Here is a 24,232-nt window from a genome sequence, read left to right as displayed (position 1 = left end):
GGGCAGGGGTAGTGAATACAAGTTGAGCTCTAGACATCTTATTATCCCAGACAGTAAGAAAGGCTCAAAGGATGATGAGGACATCTCAACAGGACACAGGAACCAGTCTGAAGAGGCTCCCACTAGCCAAAACTACGGCAACTAGGATATCAAAATAAATAATATAGTAATGGATTAAATCACTGGCTAAACTAAGGATCCAATAGTCCATACTGATAGATAGACTGGGGGGGGGCGGTTAGGGAAGAACAAACGAACAAACGAACGAAAGAAAGAAAGAAAAAAAGAAAGGGAATGAGGAAGGGAGAAAGGGAGGGAAAGGGTGGGGAAGGAAGGAAGAGGAGAGAAGGAGGGAGGGAAAGCTCTTAGAGACAAAAGCCAACTAAAAACTATAGAAGAAATAACGGAGCTCGAAAGTCAATGGGTGCTAAAACAGAAGGTAATAAAACTTTAATGAGAATATTTACATAGTCTCAAAAGCAATTTCCCATAAATTACTTACTCCTTACAAAGGGAAAGCTTGTAACTCCACAATGGAGAATCCTTGCACACACCCACATTAGGCAAGGGACCAAAACTGACCCAACAGGCATCACGACAAAGCAGTATCATGATGCACTGGGGACAGCATCTCATCTGAGGTCTTCCTGACAAAATGCATACTCTGAACTTAATTGCTATGGAAGAGTAAACAAACCGAAACAAAGGGCCATTTTACAAAATTGGCCTATACCCTTTAAAAATGTTAAAGTCAAGAAACCCAAAGAAGGCTAAGGAACTTGGCCAGATTAAAGGAGCCTGAAGACGTGGTGACAACAAAATGCAAGCATGACCCACGACTGGATCCCAGACCAGGAAAAATCATAGCCAAGATGGGTATTTGGGGGGTAACTGTCAGAATCTGGACATAGTCTGTGGATTAGACAACAGTATTGCACTGGTGTTAAGTTTCCTGACTTTGAGCATTGTACTGTCATTATCTGAGAGAATGAATGACCTTGTCCCTGACACAAGAGGACTGAAATATATAATGGTTGAGGTATGAAGTCTCCAAATTACTCCCGTCTAGTTTGGAAAAAAACCATCAAAGACACAATGATAAAGCAAAAGCAGCAGAATACATACAACAGTGAAGCTATTTATTTATTTATTCTTGACAGTGAAGCTATTTAAAGGGTACATAAGAGTTCCTTGAACTGTTCTTATTACTTTCAAGTTGGAAATTACAGCAAAATATAATACTTAAATGTATGTAAAAACAAAAAGTTAAAAGAAAAAAGGTAAAGCCATAAAAATAACATGATTGAAATTCTATACATTTATTGGGAAAGGAAGTTTTCTTATGCTAAAGAAATTTGGCTTTTAACAATTAAAATTTTTATGTGACTCATAATAGAAATTATTGCTCTAAACCTGGCTTTTCAACTATTTATCCCTTTTATAATTAGTAACTTCCTGCCCACCTAAAAGCTACAGGGCTCCCTGAAAAACACAATATAATGTGAAAGCTAATACAATTTAAACAGAGCAATGCTTATAAGCTCCACTATAATTAAACTTAATTCTGAGAGAATGGAAAAAAAGGTGGTTTAATGCAGCAAATTAGAGCTACACGTTCCAAGAGTTCTCTAAAATATTTTTTCCTAACAATGTGAAGATTATGATTTCAGGTACTGCATTTCTTTATGCCTTTAGAATAAACCACGCTGTGCAGGCATACCAACTCTCATGTTTCTGGAAATTTCCTTCAACTCCTTCAAGCACCTCAAAGGAATTTCCTTATAACTTGTCATCCAATATGACATCACATATCATGAGATAGCCCCACCGATCACACTAGATTGTCTGTAAACCAGGATTGGAAGCGTTACACGTTAGACCTCACAGCTTAACCTTCCATGTAAACAAATTAAAAGAAAAGGTGCTGGGTCTCTAATATTAGCGCATGTTTTTTTTAAGTTTAAAAAGAAAGGACTTGGGTTAGTTAATCTCCATATTTCTTCAACTCTAGGATTCTATTACTCTACAAAAATGAAACTAATCAAATTATAAAGGCATGGAACGAATGGTGAAGAACACATAAACATAACTAATAATGAGGCAGTAAAAAGAAGAAGAAAATCAGACAGAGCAAGCTGGCTAGTGACTAGCTGGAAAAGCCCGTTAAAGCACCCAGGCAGGAAAAGAAGTCAGTAATATGATGATCCAATAATAAAAGTAAAATCAACCAAAGGTAGTGAACACTTGCCAGAATTCTGCTGCGCAAAATAACAAAAAGCCCTAACAATCAAATTACTTTTTAATGAATAAAGTTTAAAGTTTCAAAATTTAGTCAAAAGGCATTCAAATATAACATAAGAAATAAACTATTTAAAATACTGCCTTGAAATAATAATCTTTTCTATTGAGAGGTAATGGAATCAAAAGAATCCTAAATTATAATTTGAGAATTCAACTAATTAGATTTATTCATAAATTTACTGTACACCCACTACTGGTAGAATACTTCTACATACTAGCAATAAATAATGGGAAATTTACATTTAAACACAATATCATTTATGATAACACTAAAAAAGAAAATGCCTAAGAAGGAATCTAAGCAAATATGTGCATGATTTGTATGCTGAAAGTTGTAAAATACTCACGAACGAAATCAATGGGGATCCAAATAAAGGAGAAGAGATAGCATATTCATAGATCAGAAGAGTCAATATTGTTGAAATGTCAACATTCCCCAAATCAATCTATAGATTTAACACAGTCCCAGCCAAAACCCCAGTAGGAGTTTTTGTAGAAATCAATAAACTGATTCTAAAACTTGTATGAAAAAGCAAGGGAACAAAAACAACAACAACAAAAAAAACCTGACTTTTTTTTTAAAAAGAAGAACGTGGGGCCCCTGGGTGGCTCAGTTGGTTAAGCGACTGCCTTCGGCTCAGGTCATGATCCTGGAGTCCCAGGATCAAGTCCCGCATCGGCATCGGGCTCCCTGCTCAGCAGGGAGTCTGCTTCTCCCTCTGACCCTCCTCCCTCTCACGCGCTCTGTCTCTCATTCTCCCTCTCGCAAATAAATAAATAAAATCTTTAAAAAAAATAAAACAAAATAAAATAAAATAAATAAATAAATAAATAAGAAAAAGAAGAATGAAGTGAGAGGGTTTACATTATCTGAATTCCAGACTTTTTATAAAGCATGGTAATCAAGGCAGGGCATTGTTGGAGAAAAAGACAAACACACAGATCAATGGAAGAGAATGGAGCCCAAAATTAGAGGTGTACAGAGTCAACTGATTTCTGACCAAGGCACCCAGGCAGTGCAATGAAGACAGGAAAGGTCTTTTTTTTTTTTTTTAAGATTTTATTTATTTATTTGAGAGAGAGAATGAGACAGAGAGAGAGAGCATGAGAGGGGGGAGGATCAGAGGGAGAAGCAGACTCCCTGCCGAGCAGGGAGCCCGATGCAGGACTCGATCCCCGGACTCCAGGATCATGACCTGAGCCGAAGGCAGTCACTTAACCAACTGAGCCACCCAGGCACCCCGACAGGAAAGGTCTTTTTTTTTTTTTTTAAAGATTTTATTTATTTATTTATTTGAGAGAGAGAGAGCTCATGAGAGGGGGGAGGGTCAGAGGGAGAAGCAGACTCCCTGCCGAGCAGGGAGCCCGATGCGGTACTCGATCCCGGGACTCCAGGATCATGACCTGAGCCGAAGGCAGTCGCTTAACCAACTGAGCCACCCAGGCGCCCCGACAGGAAAGGTCTTTTAAACATATGGTGCTGCAAGTATTGAACATCTGTGTGTAAAGAGCACGTGACCAGTACAAAATTAAGTCAAAATGGATTGGAGACTTAACCGTAAATCTACAAACTATAAAATTTGTAGGAAAATAGACATACAAAAAAAAAAAAAAAAAGAAACTTTGCTATCTTGGGTTAAGCAAAGAGTACTAAGATCTGACATGATTTATGAAAGAAAAAACTGACAAACTGGACTTAATTGAAATTTACTACTTCTGCTCTTCTGAAGTCATGCTTACAAAAATGCAAAGCCAAGCCACAGATTCACAGAAAATATTTGCAAAATATGTATCTGATAAAGAACTTACAGCCAAAGTGTATAAAGAATTCTCAAATCTCAAAAATGAGAACACAAACAATGCAATTTTTTTAAAAATTGAAAAGATGTGCACACTTTCACCAAAGAGAAGCCCATGAAGAGATGTCCAACATCAGTAGTCATTAGGAAAATGTAAATTAAAACCACAATGAGATACTGCTATATTTATTAGAATAGCAAAAAAAAAACCCCAAAAAACAAAAAACCAACACCACCACCAATGCTGGTAAGGATATAAAGCATTTGGAACTCTCATAGACTGCCGGTAAGAAGACAATAGGTACAACCTCTTTGGAAAACATTTCTTTAAAGTTAAACATGCACTTGCCATTCAACCCAACAACCCCTTCCTAGGTGTTTACCCAAGAGGAATGAAAGATGAATGTTCTTCTAGTAACAAAAAATCTATCACAGATATTTATCATACAGACAACTCTCCCAAACTGGAGATAATCCACATGTTCTTCAACTGGCGAATGGATAAACTGTGACATATCCATAGGATGGAACCCTACTCAGTGATACTAAAGAATCAGCTACTGATACTGCACCATGAGTGAATCTCAAATGCATCATTCCAAATGAAAAGTATCAGACCCAAAAGGCTACATCCTCTGTGACTGCACTTACATCATTCTGGAGAAGAGTAACCATAGGAACAGAGGACAGATCAGCCGTTGGCAGGGGGTGGGGAGTGGCATGGGGACTCACTATGAAAGGACACTAGGAAATTTAGGGAGGTGATGAACTGCACTGTATCTTGATTTTGGTAGTAGTTATACAACTTTATGCACTGTCAAAACTCAGATTTGTATACTCTAAATGGTGAATTTTACTGTATTTAAATTATACCTCAATAAACCTAACCCCCTCCCCCAAAAGAGTGGTGTGAAAGAAGAGAGAAAAATAAGATTGTGTAGCTACAACAGAGCCAGGAACAAGGCTCAAAAGATGTTCCTCAACAGTGGCTATAAGTGGGCCACAAATTGGAATCTAAAATTTCTGGAAGCCAATGCCTGGTCACTTACATGGTCATCAATGTCTACTGGATGTTTTTCATAAAGCACAAGTTTGTATGGAAGATAAAATCATTCACACCCTGAGACATGGGAGCAAAAAACATAATTACAAAGGTTTTTGGTAACACAGAGGTCACAAAGATGACTCTCACATCACAATATCCTTTACAAGTGAAAATGAAATCATACATGATAAATACATAAGCAAACTCATAAATAAAGAAAAAAAAGCATACAGATATTGAAAACTCCCAAAGGCTGTCATGACCCCCCAGGCTAAATATTATCAGCCCAAATTCCCAACAGATAAGTCTCCCTTTCATTTCTTCCAAAAGGAATAAATATAAATTGAAATAAACATTTAGCTAATTATATTTATCTATTTCATATAAACCATATATTTATTTTTATTTGACTCTATCACACTGGAACTTTCACTTCTTGATTTAAAAGTTTGCAGGAGAAAATTATAAATGAAATGTAATTTAGGAATACTGTCAATACTTAGGACTTCTAAAGTCCAAGTTACCCATCCCACCCCTGATCTAAATTCAAGACATACATGTCCAATAAAATACTCGTAGATTAATTAATGGGCTCATTTATTTAGATAATGGAGCGATTTGGGGCCCTGAATATCAAGAATCCAGCAGACAAAAGCACAAATGAATGTGGCCAGAGAAAAATTCCTGGAATGTTCTAAGCAACTGGCTCTCAACTCAAAAGGAAATAAAGGAAGTCAGGATAGAGAGGAAAATGTCAAAATACAGCGGCAAGAAAACTCTATCCAGTCTTCTAATAGCTGGCTTGCTTTCAGCCTTTTTAAAACCATTTTTATTATAAAATGATAGAAAAGAAAGAAAGGTCACCACACTCATACTCCTTCCAGACTGTGGTTGATTTTTTCATTTGTCACAGTTCTGTGCACATTTCAGAGTAAACAAACTAACAAAGTGAGATTCAAAATAATCTAAAATGAAATAGAAATACTATTTTAGTAAGCCACCTGAGATATAGTTCCCAAAGACTTCTGCAGGAGCACTGGTTAAAACTGGCAGTAGGAAAACTGGGGCGTGGCCAGAAGAGAACGGGTATGCGGGGGCGGGGGCTGGCGTCCATGCGGAGTCTAACCATTATTTTAACAAGGAAGAAAGAGAATAAGAGTCAACCAATTGTGGGCGCCTGGGTGGCTCAGTTGGTTAAGCGACTGCCTTCGGCTCAGGTCATGATCCTGGAGTCCCGGGATCGAGTCCCGCATCGGGCTCCCTGTTCAGCAGGGAGTCTGCTTCTCCCTCTGACCCTCCCCCCTCTCATGCTCTCTCTCTGTCTCATTCTCTCTCTCAAATAAATAAATAAAATCTTCAAAAAAAAAAAAAAAGTCAACCAATCGATACATGGGTGTCCACCTTGTGATCACTCCTGAGGCTATGCACGGAGGATCTGAGCACTTTTCTAGCATATAGAAATATAAACATTCACTCAAAACAAAGGAGCACCAGCCACTGAGTATTTCTGGCATGATGCTGTAAGAGTGAACTGAAGGGCTTCTCAAAGCGATTATCATCGGAGGTATGGACAGACAGGCTTACTGAGCTCCATTAGCTGATGCCCAGTCGGCTCTGCAGGGGAGAGAGGCATCCCCTCCTTCAGACACCCCCCCACAAGCTCGCCCGGTTCCCCGCTTCCCGCCAGGCCTCCAGGCCCCTTCCCAATCCCCGCTGCTGCTGCCTTCCATCTGATCGCGCAGCTCCCCTGCTCTTGAACTTGTCATGGGAGCCGCACAGAACCTGCTGCCCGCCCACTGGCCCGGCCAGAGCCCACGCACACCCCACCTTCCCAGCCAGAGCGAGGGAAGCCCTGGAGGCTCCACACACCTTCAGATGTGCTTGCTCCCCAACTCTTCTTTTCCCGGTGCCCACCCCAGGCTGGGTGGAGCCGTCCCTCTTCTCTGCTCCCACGTTCCTGGGTCCGTATGATCCCACTACACTGCAACTATCCATTTTTATTTTGTAAATGAATAAGACAGCTCAAAGTTTGAAAAATGGATTGAAAGGCATGAAGTGAAAAGTTTCCTTCCCATCCTGTGTCCCATCTTCCCAGCGGTGCGCTGGGGTAGAACCATCTCCCCCCAAAGCTATCCACTGCTACTGGTGCCCTTGTATCTCTTCTAGAAGGTTAAAAAACCTATGTGACTTCTTAACCCTCTTTCCCCCAGCTCGGCACAGAAGACTGCAAGTCTTAAGGGACACCAACGCCACACCAAAGGACCAACTTAGCACATGGAAGGAAGCCTCCCGCTAACCTCAAACACCTGCTCTGCGTTTATTACCAGATGAGAAAGAAACTTCCGTGTGCAGAGCCCCCGACATTTTGGGTCCGTTATAGGCACTTGTTACCGTCTAATACAACATAAAGGCAGGTACAAAAATGAACTCTTATTTTCCACCACACTCTACACACCGCCTGCATCAGTCTTTTTTCCAGAACATGATACCTTGGAGATCTTGCTTTCCTAGTCTTGAAGAGCCCCCTGGGTCCCTCCTTGCAGCTGTACGGTACTCCATCCTACAGAATGCCACAGTTTGTATAACTTGTTCCCTAATGATGAACATTTGGGTTGTTGCAAATACTTCACTCTTACAAAACTGCTGCACCATCTCCATATGTCATTTCGCCATTTCGCGTGTATTCAAGCACATTTGTAGGATACATTCCTCAGCATGGAAACTTCTGAGCCAAAGGGCTTCACTGACGATCTGTTGGTTTCACAGACCTGGCCAAAATGGGCCCCCTGGGAGCGGCACCTGCCTGTCCTCCCACCAGCAGTGGGTCACAGCGCCTGCCCTGACACCCCCAGCAACACCAAACCCAAGTCACTAAACTGCTGTCTCTTGTGCCAGTTCGAAAGACAGAAGAATAACATTTCCGAGTAACCTTAATCTGCGTTTCTCTTACTTTTTAATAGAGCTGAAAGTCTTTCTGTATGGTTAAGTGGCTTTTATTTCTCCTTTGTAACGTCCTGTCTTCCCATTTCACCCTGGGTTATGGCTCTTTTGCTCAGGGTGTGTAGGGCCTTTCTGAATCGGGGTTTGCAAGCCCACGGCCACTATCCGAGGAATCCTTCCGGCTCTCCACCTCTCGGGCCCCTGGCCCCGTCTGGGCGATCTACGTGCCCATTTCTGGTTCGTCGTCACGTTCCTGGAGTTAAAGGAAATACCTCTAGCGCTTCCCAGTTACCTGGGACTCTGGCCTTTGGGACAGACGGGCTGCACCTCTTCCTGTGTCCGTAAATAGCAGTTGTCTACCCACCCGAGGGCCCCACGAGGGCAACGGCTTCCCCTGGTGGATTTGTCTCTCTAATCCCCAGCACAATGGCTAGGACTTATCGGCTCCATAGACATCTCATAAACTGAGGGGAAGTGGGTATGGTTTGTGGTACAGTCACACATGGTTTCAGGAAGAAGTGAAGAACAAGCCAGGCGTGGAGAGGAGAGATCAACAGGCCAGACGGAGGTGGGGAAAGCGCACACAAGTGCTCAGAGGCTGGAATTTCGCCCACCATAAGGAAAGAATGAGACTTCAGATCTGGGCAGAACAAGTTCCTTCGGGAACCTGGTGGAAGGGATGCTGGATTGAACCGTGGAGGCTTAGGTGTGCAGGAAAGGTGGGCTTCGGTCAGCAGGCCCAGGGCCCACCGAAAAGAATACAGGAACCAGGTATTTATCACTTGCACAGTACTTGGTGTTTGCTGAAAGCTTTGAGATGCCCAAAAGCGTGCTGCGGAATACTTTCTTATGTAAGTAGGCAATTGTTCTACAAAAAATTAAAACTCGGCTCTCAAAGCCAGGTCTGAGGATTTTTGAGCCTCTTTCTCCTCAACATGGCAGGGGCTGGGCAAAGCAAACTCTTACCCCTCCCCTTTCCCATGGCCCTCTGTGGTGTGACACTCACCTGCCACCACACTGGCCCAGATGGCCCTTAGCATTCTCATCCCATTCCCTAGGCTGACCTAAAATAGGTACTCGGTGGGGACCCCTATGTACCAATAGTGCCCGCCTACCCCCACCCCTGAATATCTGTATAAGAACATGAAGATGTTAGCAAAAGTCTTCAAGACTCAAAAGAACAGATGCATGACAGTGGACTGCCGGGTGGTCAGGCTGCCATGGGCCCACTGGGGTGAGAAGGCCGCCGCCTGCTGGGGTAGAACCTCAAGCAACTCATGGTTGGAGCTGCTTTTCGCACTTAATGTGCAATTTAGTGAACGTGAAATGAGTACTAGTAGAGCAAGGAGATGGTATCTGTGATTACTTTGTCCCAGTCCATCTTAACTTCTAGCCAGCTGAGTAGAGTAGTTTGTCAAATTAAATGACATAGATGCTTCATACAGTTACAGACGAAGTTCAGTCTTTGAAATCGAACTTGCAATTCAATTGCAAGTGTGAAATTCAACTGTGCAATTCAATTGCAATTCAATTCAACTGTGAAACTGTCACATGCAGGGCCTTATCCCGTCTCCCGGAAGCGGGGCCGTCGTGTGGGAAGCAGTGCTGGCTTCGTCGGTGAATGCTCCTCCTACGGTCTGCGCAGGGAGGGGGGCGGAGGGACAGTTCCACGGCTGCTGGTCCAGGACCCGTCCGCTCACAACAGCTGCCCGACCGAGCGCTCCCCTTCCGAGGGGCCCAGGCCAACACCTGGCCCCACGGTGCACGCGCCCCCGGGGCTGCGGTGGAGGGGACAAAGGGGCCACTGGGCGGATGATCGATGGGCCAGTACTTCCCCCTGGGGTACTGTCACCACACCGAGAAGTAACCACATAACGTATAAATATACTCTTTACCCCAAAGCGCCGCAGGTTAGAGTTCTATAGCAATGGCAGTTGAGAGGATTTGGGGCTAAAGCAGGAAGCCCCCCAAGCAGAAAGTCGGTTCCTCAGCTGTGTAAGTGACTGAACTAGATGCCCGAGAGTCGCAAAGAAGGAACAGTGTATTGGAGGCTGTCTTTGATCTCAAGGATTTTAAACTCCAGTTAGGAAACCAGCGTGAAAGAGGAACCCGGTATTACTACATGTTCCACAGCAAGCGTCACACGCGTGTCCTCCCGGGGGTGGACCTGTGAGAACGGCACAGACCAGACGAAGGCCTTCCACAGAGGGGGACAGAACGCAAAGGGGGGGTGCAAGGGGACGGCGCGTAACGCTGGTCACTGAAGGGGGCAGCACGGGAAAAAGAGGAAGGGAAAGGCTGAGGCCAGTGGTGGCGATGTGAGCGACAGCAGCGAGCACAACCTCATCCATCATGGGGGCTGAGTGCGGGCGCAGAACGTGATGGGACCTGATGAAAGGTGTCTCCAGAACACCTCCCAGCAGCGAGAAAGGGGAAGCGACGTGGAAAGAGGAGAGCCAGCCTTGAGAACTGCGGGTCAGGGTATGATCCTCGCTACCCACGCTGCTGGCGGTGGAGACGGGGAAGCAGAAGGGCCACACAGGCAATGCAGGTGGGCACCCTGCGGGGCTGGAGGACACCCACGGTGTTGTTACCATCAACAGAAAGGGAGCAGGTGTGTGTGACGGAGACGGCGAGGGTGTTCGTGGACCTGTTCACGTGGGAAGTGAATCCCACCGCCTCATCCTGGCCAACGAGGAGCCACTTCAGGGAGAAACCAAGCACTTCGTGCATGGACGCTTGGGCACTGGTTCACCTGAATTCTCCTGCTGCCTCGTGGGGTGGGCCGGGCCCCCTGCCTCATCGGGAAAAACCTGTCGAGTAGAGCCGTCAGCACACCACAGTGATGGCGAGCTTGAGGGGAGGGGGCCGACGCCAACTCTGTGGGGTCCGTTCAAGCCCAGGCCGGCCGGTCTGCGAGACGTCTGGTGGGTCACCGCACTGCTGAGTTACCTTCTCGTCTGTCCAACGAGGCTCTCGACAACCTCCCCACGAAGTTATCCTGAAGACTGAGATCTACACGCGGCGCACTGAGCACCTGAGGGCTTGCTAACGGCTGTCCCATCCGTCCGTCCCACCCCCCCGCCCCCCCGGCCCAACAGTACTGATACAGCCCTGCCCGGAGCTCCTACTTCTCCCATTTGCCTCTGCTGCTCTGGGTCAGCTGGAGACTGATTACCACCTTCGTGTCACTCTGTGGAATGACAGCGATGGTATTACACACCTAGGGTGTTACAGGTTGGCCCAGGTTCATAGAGTTAGCCCATTTTCCCACCTAGAGCCAAATATTCTATTCTGAAAATAAAATTACACTGCAGGGCATAAGACAGTAACAGAAAACGGGACAAAATGTAAGAAGCCACTGTGTTCAGACATAAAAGGGGCTGTGGTCTGGAGGAGAAGGGAGATAAACAGGAGGGCCCCGGGACGGGCCAGCTCTTGGCCTGGAGAGGGACCTTCTGAAACGTATGTTGGGAGTGGGACCCAAGCATCAGGATGGCTTTGCCAAGGCAAAGGCACCAGGAGTTCAGGGAATCCAAGGTGCCTGAAAACACCAAAAACGTAAAAATGAAACGAAGAGGTATAGCTGATAAGCCAGGAGTGGAAACATAACATACTAGAATATACTCAATCCAAAAGAAGAAAAAAGCAACAGAAGAACAAATAGGAAGATGTGAGACTTAAATCCAACCATACTGGTAATGATTTTCCTGTAAATGTAAATATTTAGACAAATATTCTAATTAAAAGGCAGAGATTAAAGACCAGATAGACCATGCAAACACGAATACCAAAAGGTTATATCAATACCAGGGAATGTAGACATCAGAACAATCTATCAACAGGATGAAGAAGGACATGTCATAAAGAGGTAATATTCATTAAATGACATTAACAATCATAATATGCATGTATCTCTCCACAGGGGGTCCAGCAATTCCTCTCCAGCCACTTACCAAAGAGGGAGGACAGCACCTGTTCAGCAAGATGTGTTCACAACAAGGATAAAATGGGTAAAAATGTCCATAGCAGCTTTATTCAAAATTGCCCCAAACTGGAAACAACCCCAATGTCCATGAACACTGAGTTGTGTGAAGTCCATAGGATGTAATATTATTCAACAATAAAAGAAACCCAAGTCCTGGACAAGCCACCACATGGATGGCTCTTGAGGAAGGACACTGCTGGGGCCAATAAACCGGACACCAGAGATTGCGTGTGGTTGGAGTCTGTTTAAATGTACTTCTAGAAAAGGCAAATGTAATCCATTGTAATTAAGAGCAGATCAATGGATGCGTGGGGCTGGGGGGAGCTGAATACAATGGGACAAGAAGGCACTCTTTAAAGTGATGGAATGGGTCTATACCCATGGACTGAGGTAGTAGTTACATGGGTGTACACTTTTGTCAAAAGTCAAACTCGAGGGGCTCCTGGGTAGCTCAGTCATTAAGCGTCTGCCTTCGGCTCAGGTCATGATCCCGGGGAGCCCCGCATCGGGCTCCCTGCTCCGCGGGGAGCCTGCTTCTCCCTCCCATTCCCCCTGCTTGTGTTCCTTCTCTCGCTGTATCTCCGTCAAATAAATAAAATCTTTAAAAACAAAAGTCAAACTCGACCCTTAAAAAGGATGCGTTGTATTGTATGCATATACTTGTATAATTTTTTTTTTAAAAGAACACAAGCGTACAGCATGGTTAGCAGTAAACAAAGAAAAAAATCAGTAACAACAGGATTCTTACATACGTGGTATCTCCTGAGGAAATCAGGTATATTCTGAAAATCATAAATGAGAAGAAAAAATGGGGGGGAAGAAAAAGGGGGGCCCAGATCAATGTTCCCAGTAAAGCTATTCTGTTTCAAGTTCTTTTCCACCACCAATTCTGAACACACTTGCTGGCGTGAGCATAGGAGCTGCAAAACAAAACTAATTCCAGTCGTCTTAAATAGTCACAAATGATATGGCGAGCAAATGGGATTCCTGAGAGCAAACTCTGAAGGCCAACATTTTTTTTTTAAGTTATTCTTTCATCCACACTCCAAGCAATCAAAATTTCAATTAAAAAAAAAAAAAATCCGTGGAGAATAAGTGTATTTTTACAAGGTAAGAATGTTTGCTTCTTGGGACACCTGGGTGGCTCAGTGGGTTAAGTGTTCGCCTCCTGGTTTCTGCTCAGGTCATGATGTCAGGGTCGTGAGATCGAGCCCTGAGCCAGGCTCCGCGCTGAGCTTGGAGCCTGCTTAAGATTCTCCCTCTCACTTTCCTTCTGCGCCCCTGTCTTTAAAAAAAAAAAGGGGGGGGACTTCTTTAAAAAGTGGCCCCAGAGTCTTTGTGTTCCACTGTTATAAATAGTCTCTTTGAGAGACCAGCACAAGTCAGCCTGCCCCACCTTGGCTGGGATTTCTTTCTCTGCTAAGCCAAACCTGAAGAATGCTCTCTGCTCCTCACTCAGCAAGCAGAAAGTGATCGGAGCTGGGACAAAGCTCGGAGCTCACTGGCCGACCTGAGAGCATCAGGAAGAATGCAGAGGACGCGGGACTGCAGGCCCCAGCAGGTGGCCCAGTGAAGATCAAGTCCCCTGGTTCCAAGGCTCAGGAAAAGACCCATTGCCCTCTGACCTCAGCCTCCTTTCGGAGCCCTTCCTTCACCTTCCGGCCCTTCCTGAACCCGAGGACACTGTGTCCCCCGCCGACCCCTGTTCCTCCCACCCGCTTTTGCACCACAGCAGGCTGCATTACAAATCCCATCTTCAAGGCTGGAACTCGGTGACTTCTCTCTCGCCACCTCCACCTACCCGACTCGTCCAAACGCCAGAATCCCGTCCCGCTTCCACCCTTGCCTCCCAGGCCCGTTTCCATGGCAGCTCGTCTGCTCTGTGAATGCCTGAGTGAGAGTGTGCCAGCCCCGTGCTCAGAGGCTCCTCCGACCCAGCTCACTCCGAGTCAAAGCTGACGCCCTCATGACGGCCTACAAAGTCCACCCACCCTCCCACACCTGGTGCTGCCACTCACGCCCTCGGCTGCAGCCTCCGGGCCTCCACGCTGTCCCTCCACCATTGCGGCTGCAGTCTGAGGGTCTCTGCCGAGCCCGCAGCCCGGACCTGCTCTCCCCAGATAAATATACAGGGACTCAGCGCCCTCAGCTCCCCCAGGGATTTGTTCAACTGACCCTTCTCCCAACACCCAAATCTGAAACTGCCACCAGCACGCCCCTCCTCTCTGTGGCTCTGTGATTCTCCATGACCTGTGGCACCAGAGGGACAGTACATATTTGTCAGTCTGTGTCCCCTGTAGAATGCTAGCTCCGTGAGGGCGCAGGCTTCAGAACTGTTCACAGATGCATTCCCTGGGGCGGCCCATGGCAAGATGTACTGCATCAGTGACCGAGTTTTTGGTAGTAAGAGTTCAAACAAACCCTAATAACCACCTCATAGCACATCTCCACGCTTCCTGTTTGTGACTTTGACCTGAAGTAGAAATAACTGACAAAAATCAAGAATAAGATATAAAATCCTCAGAAAAAGTATTTCCAAAACAGCTAAAAGCAGGGGATGTCCTGACAGTAAACTACCCCCTGAAATTTCATAACACATTTGGGGTTTTTTTTAAATCCGAAGAGGCAGCCATCACCCCCTTCACTGTCAGTTCAAAATGCTGACGGACAACTCTGCCAGTAGAGGTGGTTTCCTAGATGCTTGGCATTCTCTAGCAGTGCAGATTAAGACCCCATATTTGCTAATATTGCTAGAGCATACACCATTTCCCCCCTAAAATATGTGGATCCTGCCAGGGAGAAAGCTACAGTGTTGAGTCGGCTGCAGACGCTGGCTGATCTGATCGGCTACGCTTCCCTCTCGGCTGAGAGAGTAGCCTCCCCACACTCACCTTGGGATTTCCACTCATGCCTCAGAAACATCACCAGGAGCCCCCTCTGGGAATCGCAGGGACTCTCTGGAAGGAGTAAAACACACTTCACTGACACTTTGGATCCTGACATGCCAGAGGTCCGTGGGAGCCCCATGCATTCTTTTGCAGAGTGAGCTGGCTGGGGTGGGAAGCCCTCTGTGGCCTGATGTGGTCTTCATCTTCCCCATGTGCCTCGGTGTTTAAAGAGATATTTCCATTAAAGCGCTGGATCAAAACATATTCAACTGTGAATGTCTCATTTAGCAAAGCACATAACTACATCTGCTACAGAAAGATCTTTGTGCACAGCACCCAAATTCTGGATTTTAGTATCATTATATATTAAATAGGAACTGTATAGTTGATATGTTATTAAAAAAAAAAAAAGAGGAACTCCATCTGCATGCTAATTTCCACACTAACCTCTCCTGGTGACAGGCAGTTGTGAAGGACAGAACTCCCAGTCCAGGCTTTGCCTCAGCGCCTTTTATCCTGAGCGCGAACTCGTTCGTGTTTTTTTACCCAGCACACGAAATGCTCAGTGCAGATGGCTGCACATGGGCAGTCATCACCATCTCAAACTAAACGGAATTCCTACTAAGCAGACTCCGGAACAAGCTGGGAGAATTAAACAGCAACCATTTAAAAGACCATGGCTCGCCAGCCTGCAGATCAGGGGTCTAGCGGCCCTACCTCGGCGTTCCCAGCATCTAGTGATTAGCAGACATGAAAGGATTGGGTCATTCCAGTAAAATGTAGCTGTTCTGAATTTTTCTTGGAAGTGATCATTCTGACAGATTTTAAAACTTGAATGATAGCTTTAAAAAGGAAAACCAGTCCTAATAAAAAGTATCTTCACGCTCTTTGAAAGCTGCCTCAGATCTCTCCGATGTCGCATATACTCAGAGGGTAGAGGCTACACAGCAGGGCGGGCGGTGTCCCCCAGCTCGGGTCGGGTCCTACCGGAGGAGCTCATCCCCGATCCCGGCTGCAGGAGGCCAACCCGGAGGAGAAGCCAGCTGAAAAGGCTGCCTGCCAGTAGGTTTTTAAGTAACAACAGCCTGTCCCTCTTCCCCAGTGTCGGTCTTCTCTGGGCAGCACTTTTATTAGGAAACCCAAGTTGATAGAGTTCCCTGTGGCTGCCTAGGCCTTTTCAGTTGAACATCCAATTAGCTGTGCTTAGTCAAGTGTTTATCTCTGCTTTTTGGAAGTTTAAATGGATCTTTAACTCTTTCTCTCACTAAAAGTCTCCACAAAAGCAAGGATAATTGATGCAGAACTGAATGGGGCCCCAGATTTTTCTTCTCCATGGTGGCGGGCCGGCCAGACAAAGTTTTGTACAGATAAGACGGGGCCGGAGCCTGACTCTGCCCCTGTCAATCAGGGGCCCGCGCTTCCAAACAAAGTGGGGAGCAAAAAAGGAACACAAGGACTGAAGCTGGTCCTCAGGTTCAGATTGCCCTCATCACAACCAAATGCAAAAGTGCTCAACTTGCTATAACTTAACCCTGGCCTCTAAGGAGAGAGTTGCATAGTTACAAATTTTTTTTTTTTGCAGATTTTAACCATTTTTATATTCTGAAGCACAGAACACTTCAAGCAATACTTTTATAAATTAAAAAAAAATTGATTGGCAACTCTGTTCTTTGAAATTAACAAAAGAGTAATCCTAAAATGTTTTCTTTTGTGTTGCTTGGGTATGTGTGTGTTTGTTTACTATTTCTGTGGTCTTATGTAATTATCGATTCTTTTTTAACAGGTACCTATGAGATACCTGTGTCCATCTTTGTTTCTATAGAAACTGCTCAAAAATCTTCTTTGAAAGGTAGTAGTTTCTACTTTTCTAATGTACTCTTTTTATAATGAAACATACACTTTTGTTTCCAAAGCCCATATCAAGTATATTTCTTAGGCCTTAACCCCAGATGCCAAATAGAATTTATGCATTCTTTCTATATAAATGTTCTCAGAAATCATGCTAAATATATTTGGGACCAACATAAGAAGTATTTAAGAAGTCAAAGTGAAAAGTAAAAATTGAAAAGGAAAGGCACCAGAATGGAAAGAAACAAGTAAAATTGTTTTTATTCAGAGACAAGATTCTCTTTGGGGAAAATCCTAAGGAATTCACATGCACACACGCATCTCCTAGAATTAATAAACTAGTTCAGCAAGATGGCAGGATCCAAGACCACTATGCAAAAACCCATTCTATTTCCACGTACTAGCGGTGAACAGCCAAAAATGAAATTAAGGAAACAATTCCATTCAAAATAGCATCAGAAACATTAAAATACTTGGGAATAAAATTAATGTGATGTAGAAGACTGAAAGCCACAAAGCAGTGTTGAGAGAAATTAAAGACAACCTAAATAAACGTGGAGACATTTCATTTTTATGGATCAGCAGACTTTATGTTGTTAAAGTAGCAATTCTCTCCATATTGATCTGTAGATACAACACAATCCCAGCAGGATTTTTTTTTTTTTTCCCAGAAATTGAAAATCTGATGCTAAAAAAAAAAAATCTGATGCTAAAATTCAAATGGAAATGCAAAGGATCCAGGATAGCCAAAAACAATTTTGAAAAGGAAAAAAAAGACGAAAAGGGTGGATTTTTATTTCCTGATTTCAAAACTTAACATAAAGCCATAGTAATCAAGACAGTGTGTTACTGGCCCAAGGCAAAAATCAATGGAACAAAACTGAGAGTCCAGAAATAAATCCTTCAATTTATGGTCAATTAATTTTCAACAAAGGTGCTAAGACAATTCAATATAGAAAAGAAATTTTTTTTCCTTTTTTTTTTTTTTTTTTTTTTGAGAGAGAGAGCACATGAGCCGGACAGGGGTCAGGGAGTGGGCAGAGGGAGAGGGAGAATCTCAAGCAGACTCCACGCCCAGTGTGGAGCGCACGCAGGGCTCGATCTCATGACCCTGTGATCATCACCTGAGCTGAAATTAAGAGTCAAACACTTAACCAACTGAGCCACCCGGCACCCCAAGAAATGTTTTTTCGAACACAGGTATTCAGACAATTGGATATCCACGTGAAAAAAAAAAAAAAATGAATTTAAACCCTTACCTTACATCATATGCAAAAACTAACTCAAAAATCAACCAAAGGCCTAAATTTAAGAGCTAAAATGATAAAACTTCTAGAAGAAAAGAAGAAAATCTTCACAGCACTCATTTAGGAAGAAAGTTCTTAGATAATCTGACACAAAAGTACAATTTTTAAAAATGTATAAACTGGGTTTCATCAAAATTAAAACCTTCAGCAATTCAGAAGTCACCACTAAGAAAATGAAAGGGGAAAGCCAGTCACTCGGAGACAATATATATAAATCATACATATGATAAATAATGCCAAGAAAGACAATTTCTTAAATGGACAAAAGATTTAAACAGGCATTTCACCAAAAAAGATGTAAGAAGGCTAATTACCATAAACATGTTCGGTATCACTGTTAGGGAAACACAAATCGAGACCACAATGAAGCAGCCACGAGATCCACGAGAATGGCTATGACCAGAAAGACAACAGCAAGTGTTGATGAGGTGATGGCAAACCTGGAACTCTCATAAATTGACAGTGAGAATGAAAAGTGGTACAGCCTCTTTGGAAAACGATAGCAATTTCTTAAGAAGTTAAATAGGCCTGTACTAAATACCCCAGCAATTCCAAAGCTCCTAGTTATATACCTAAGAGAGACGGAAGCCTACAGCCACACCTGCACATGAACACTCAGAGCAGCATTGTTTTTAATGAACAGCGGGAATGATCCAAATGGATAACAAAATTTGTGATCTATTCATATGATGGAATATTAATTCAGCCTCAAAAGGGGGTGAAGGACTGGTACGCACAACATGGTTGAACCTCCAAAATCTGACGCTAAATGAAAGAAGTTAGACACACAAGACTACAAGCTATATACAGCAGCTTCCCACTCGCATGAATGGGAGTCAGTGTTATAAACTGAGATGCTCTCGTGGCAGTAGGTGATGTAATGTTCTATCAGCCATGGTGTTCTTCGAACATGAGGGTAACATTTGCATACTTCATGATTTAAGTACCTACTCTGGAGTCTCCTTCTAATCAGAAACACTGCCCTCTAATTAGAATGGATAGGCAGACAGAGGAGCTAAGTAGATTGTCGACAGACAGATGGAATTTATCAAAGGCCATGCACCTCACTTGCATATTATGAGATTACTTCAGTATATCTTACAGAAAGAAAATGGTAACAAAATCTTAATCAGAATTGATAAGTTCATTTGACTGTCTTTCAATAACTAGTATCCCTTTAAAACCATTCTTTGGATAAGCCAAACCAAGAACAAACACTGTGTTAATACCTCAAGTGAAAGTTTTACTGACAGCAAATTAGGAATCAGCATAATTGATGTCCATTAAGACATACAATTTCTGTATAAGGAGGAGAAGGAGGATAAAGCAGCCTGTCACTTAATCTTTTTTTACTCTGAAAACTGGCAATTAAAAACAAAGACTTAAGGGCGCCTGGGTGGCTCAGTCGGTTAAGCGACTGCCTTCGGCTCAGGTCATGATCCTGGAGTCCCGGGATGGAGTCCTGCATCGGGCTCCCTGCTCAGCGGGGGGTCTGCTTCTCCCTCTGACCCTCTTCCTTCTCGTGCTCTCTGTCTCTCATTCTCTCTCTCAAATAAATAAATAAAATCTTTAAAAAAAAAAAAAAAACAAAGACTTAAGCATTTATTCTGCTGTATCAGTTTTCTATTGCTGTGTAATCACCACAAACTCAGTGACTTAAAAATACCATCCATTTCTGAGCTCACATTTCTGTAGGTCAGAAGTCCTGGTGGGCTCCACTAGGTTTCCTGCTTAGGGGCTCACAAGGCCAAAATCCACGTGTTGGTAGGCTGGGGACTTATCTAGAGGCCCCAGGGGGATCTGCCTTCAACCTCATTCAGATTGTGGGCAGAATTCAGTTCCTATGGTTGTAGGACTGCGGTCCTGGTTTCCTTGCTCAGCTCCTAGAGAACACCCGCAATCTTCTCACGTTGCCCCCCCCAACCTGCAAAGCTGGGAACGCCATGTCTAATTGCTCTTGTGTTTTGGTCTCTCTGAATTCCTCTTCTGCTGCCAGCCTGAGGAAATTCTCTGCTTTTTAAAGGGCTGGTGTGAGTAGATGAAGCACACCCAGAACACGGCCTTGATTTCCTCTATAAATTCTCCTTCACTGGGTTTGCTCGTGGGAGTCATGCTGGGAGGCCAAAGTCATTGGAGTTGCCTTCAAATTCGGCCAACCACACCTATCTTTCCTGCATGAACTATACTCATTTTTTTAAAGATTTTATTTATTTTAAAAAGAGAGAGAGAGCACATGCACATTTGGGAAGGAGGAGCAGAGGGAGAGGGACAAGCAGACTCCGTGCGGAGTACAGAGCATCATGTGGGGCTCGATCCCACGACCCTGCGATCATGACCTGAGCCAAAATCAAGAGTCAGATGCTTAACGGACTGAGCCACCCAGACGTCCCCCTATATAAGCTATATTTAAAGGCAACCCAATAGCCTTAGTTGATGAGCAGAAGTAATAAAGATGGAAGGAATGGCATTATTAGAAAACCCCCATTTGGCAACTCCCTAAAAAAATAAGCAATTTAGGCAGCTAGCGTCAATGAAAATGAAACCAACGGCAGATGACAGCTTGATGAGAAACTGCAGAGCTGACCATACCTGAACCCACTCTAGAGACAGGACTACCGAGTAACACCTACGTGTCATGTGCCTCCAGCCACGAAGTACAGAGCACCACCTGTGAAGTACTCTTACCAAAAAAGTCGAACCAATCTAATTAGCTGTTAGAGCTAGCTTTCAGTTTACAGGAAATATAGAAAATAGAAGTGCATTTTAAATGATCTCATGAAGAAGGGAACAGAAAAATCCAGAATGTGGACTATTCTGCAATACAACTGACCCAGTTTCTTCAAGAAGTCAACTAGGGGAGGTGAAGGACGGGGACACCTGTTCCAGATTAAAAGAGACATTATTACCAACTACAATATAAGAACAATATTTGGATCCTGATTCAAACCAACCAAGAATAAAGGGACATTTTTAAGTTAATCAGAAAAAATGTGACTATAGACTCAGAATTACAGTAAGCATCACCATTAGATATTAAACTAAGAATCATCATTTTCATTGGTTGGGGTAAAGATTAAGGTTGTATAAGAAAACATCTGTAGTTTTTAGAGATGCATACAGGGCTGAAACCCTATAAAGGGCTTGCTAATTGCTTTATAACATTTTGGCAGTCACACAGAAAGGGGATGGACGAGGCCAGTGGAGCAGAATGTTACGAAAGAATGAACCTGGCTGATGCATATGTATGGGGCATTATTAGTCTACTTTCGGGCATGACTTGATATTTTTACAATAAATACAATTTCATTTCAGAGCTTTCATTCCTGGAGCATCCGCTGAGAACCAATCACTGTCTTAAGGGTTTCAAAGACACTTCTCACGACTGCCTTATGCAGTAGGGTACTATTCTGACCGCCAGTTTTATAGATAAGCAAACTAACGACATGTCAACCAGTTTGGGGTGGAGCCAACAGGTCAGCCAGTCAGCTGTCATCTCAACAAAGCCTCAGAAGCCAAGTAAATGAGAGATTTCTACCTTTTCCATTTCACAAAGCCTGTTGGCACATGGGCTGCAGCACGTGCTCCCAGGCAGTCTCCCAAAACCACGTGCCCACCATCAGCACCGGGGAGGGCGGAAGGTGCTGGAAGGCAGAAAAGGAGCCAATAGGCAGGGGATACAGGGGGAAAGGGAAACAACAGAACCAAGGCGGTGACACACGGAGACAGTCATGGAAAGGGGCATATGGAACAGATGGGAGAGACAAAGGCAAAGGCGGTGGGGGGCTTCCGAAAAGGGAAGATATAAGACCGACAGAGCTGGCCACCTTCCTTCTGCCCCCACCCCTAACACCAGCCAAAGAGGAGAAGGCCGCAGAGCAGGAGGTGGGGCCAGACACTGAACATGCAGCCATGCCCAGACGTAATTACAGATCTGTGTTTGGTGAGGTGACCATGTACTCTTCTCTCCCCATCCTGCCCCCCAGGCAGTCGCTGTTCTTTCCTGTGACCTTCGAAGTTCAGACTTAGCTTCCCCCGACTGGCTCTGAGCTCACAATGGGGAAGGAAGGGAAGAGGAAGGAATTACTTATTCATCTAAGCAATTTTTAAATTCTTTAAAACAGTTTCATCGAGATAGAATTCACAGGCCACCAGTGCACCATGAAGCTGCTCTCGGGGCAGAGCCTGTGTGGCTGGGGCTAGGGCACGAGGCCCCCTTCATGCCAGTAGGGCACTCAGGTCAAGGGCTCCCAGGGCCAGCTACCCACAAGGTTTGGATCAAAACAATGGGAAAGACACCCGCCTGGGAGCCTGCATGTGTGTTGTGGGGACGGCAGACAGGAAAGGCGTGAGGATCAGAAAACACAACGGGAGAAAGAATCCTTGGGGCATCTCACAGACTGGCATGAGAGCTCAGGGGACAGCGGGTTTGCCACAATCCTCCAGTATGCCGTTCCAGTAACGGGGAACCACCTGCTCAAATTACAGGTTAAGAACCACCTTCCTCCCGTAGCAGCATCATTTATAATAGTCAAAAAGTGGAAATAACTCAGACACCCGTCGACAGATGCAAGGATACACAACCCGTAGAACAACCATATAGTGGAAGACCGCCGAGCATAAAAAGGAATGAGGTCTTGGCACATGCTACAACACGGATGACCTTGAAAATGATCTGAAGAGCCCCATGCAACGGCCACTTATTGTCCGGTTCCGTCTAGAAGGAGTGCCCACCACGGGCAAATCCATAGAGGCAGAAATTAGACTGGCAATATCTGGGGGTGGAGGGAGAGTGCTAATGGGTATGGAGCCTCTTTTTGGGGGTGCCGAAAATGTTCTAAGATGAGGCTGTGGTGCGGGTTTGCACAAGCCTGTGAATATGCTAAAAAAGTATTGAACCGTATTCGTGAAAGGATGGTGTTTTATGCCGTGTAAAAGAGATCTCAATAAAGCTGCAGATCGATTTTTTAAATTCAACTAAGTCGTTCCTTTTTTCCCTTCCCTCCCAAAGATAAGGAGTTTCTCTATTGCTATCATGACAGTTTTATTTTCTGTTCTTTAGCACAAAAGCAGAAGCAAAGGGGAGCTTTTATTTATGCAGATGACAGTTACCCAAATGCCGTGAACACAATGAGAAGCAGCAATAAAACATGAGACAAAAGTCAAACTCTCCCCTGCTCTGTTCCCGCACCTAATCCTGATGACCGGGCTGAAATACTTCTAGGTAAGCTAAGGGCCACCAGCCCTCCACACATTGTCCTCAGAGCACAGGCCAGCCACACTCCAGCTGCTTGTCCGGAACCCAGCATCCAACTTTTGACCACTGTACTTAGGGGTTACCACAGAAGGTGCATCGCCTTAATAGATGGCCAATTTGCAGACTACATAAAAGGTTTGCCAAAATCCAAAGACTTTCTGGATCGGTTTCTACTTTACTTGAACACAAGAGAGCATCATGACTCTTTCTTAAAAAAAAAAAAAAATCTATCCTGTTCTTACTGGGTGACCCTCTCTACAGTACATTTTATATTCACTGTTTCCCTTCCAAGAGCTTTTACAGAATGACCAGAGAAGGAGAAGGACAAATCAGAACAAGTCACCTCACCAACGTGAGTCTACATGTCCTAACCTGTAAATAGAAAGGCCACCCAGAATTACGGCGAAGGATATTCAGTCTCAAAGGGATCAGTCAGTCTGTGTCTATGAATCATGGAGACAGAACTAAGTGCAGAAACTGAGTTCCAGGAAACTTTAGTACAACCACAGTTTCTTGAAATTTTAATAAAGTAATTTCCTCTAGGATTAAAATAATTTAAAAACTATGACACAGTTCCTTGGCAAACCTTCTCTGAATAACTGTGGGAGGCAAGTAAGGAGCAAAGGAAAGAAAAGAGCTTCCAATTCTCTTATACTCAGCTAAGGTGCTTTCATGTAAAATCCTGGAATTATCTGTTTATCGCATTACTATGGGCAGATCAATAATATAGCCAGCTGGCAGGCCAAACGATAAATCCTATCCTAGTTGAAAACAAAATATTGTCTAAGAAATTCCTGGACAGCAGGAACTGATTTGGGGGCATGAGAAAAAGAAAACAGGTAGATTGCCCTCTCACCTAACC

At 44.3% G+C, this 24,232-nt stretch overlaps 1 protein-coding gene across 3 annotated transcripts in view; it reads right to left on the bottom strand.

Annotated features, from left to right (window-relative positions):
- Positions 1 to 24,232, bottom strand: part of GRK3 (G protein-coupled receptor kinase 3) — a 127,922-nt gene that overhangs the window by 79,185 nt on the left and 24,505 nt on the right. The window lies entirely within an intron of this gene.

The sequence above is a fragment of the Mirounga leonina genome, unplaced genomic scaffold, assembly GCF_011800145.1.
Source record: "Mirounga leonina isolate KUSES-001 unplaced genomic scaffold, KU_Mleo_1.0 Mir_171, whole genome shotgun sequence".
Lineage (NCBI taxonomy): Eukaryota > Metazoa > Chordata > Mammalia > Carnivora > Phocidae > Mirounga > Mirounga leonina.
The sequence above is the reverse complement of the archived record's forward strand: the minus strand, read 5'-3'. Positions and strand labels throughout refer to the sequence as shown.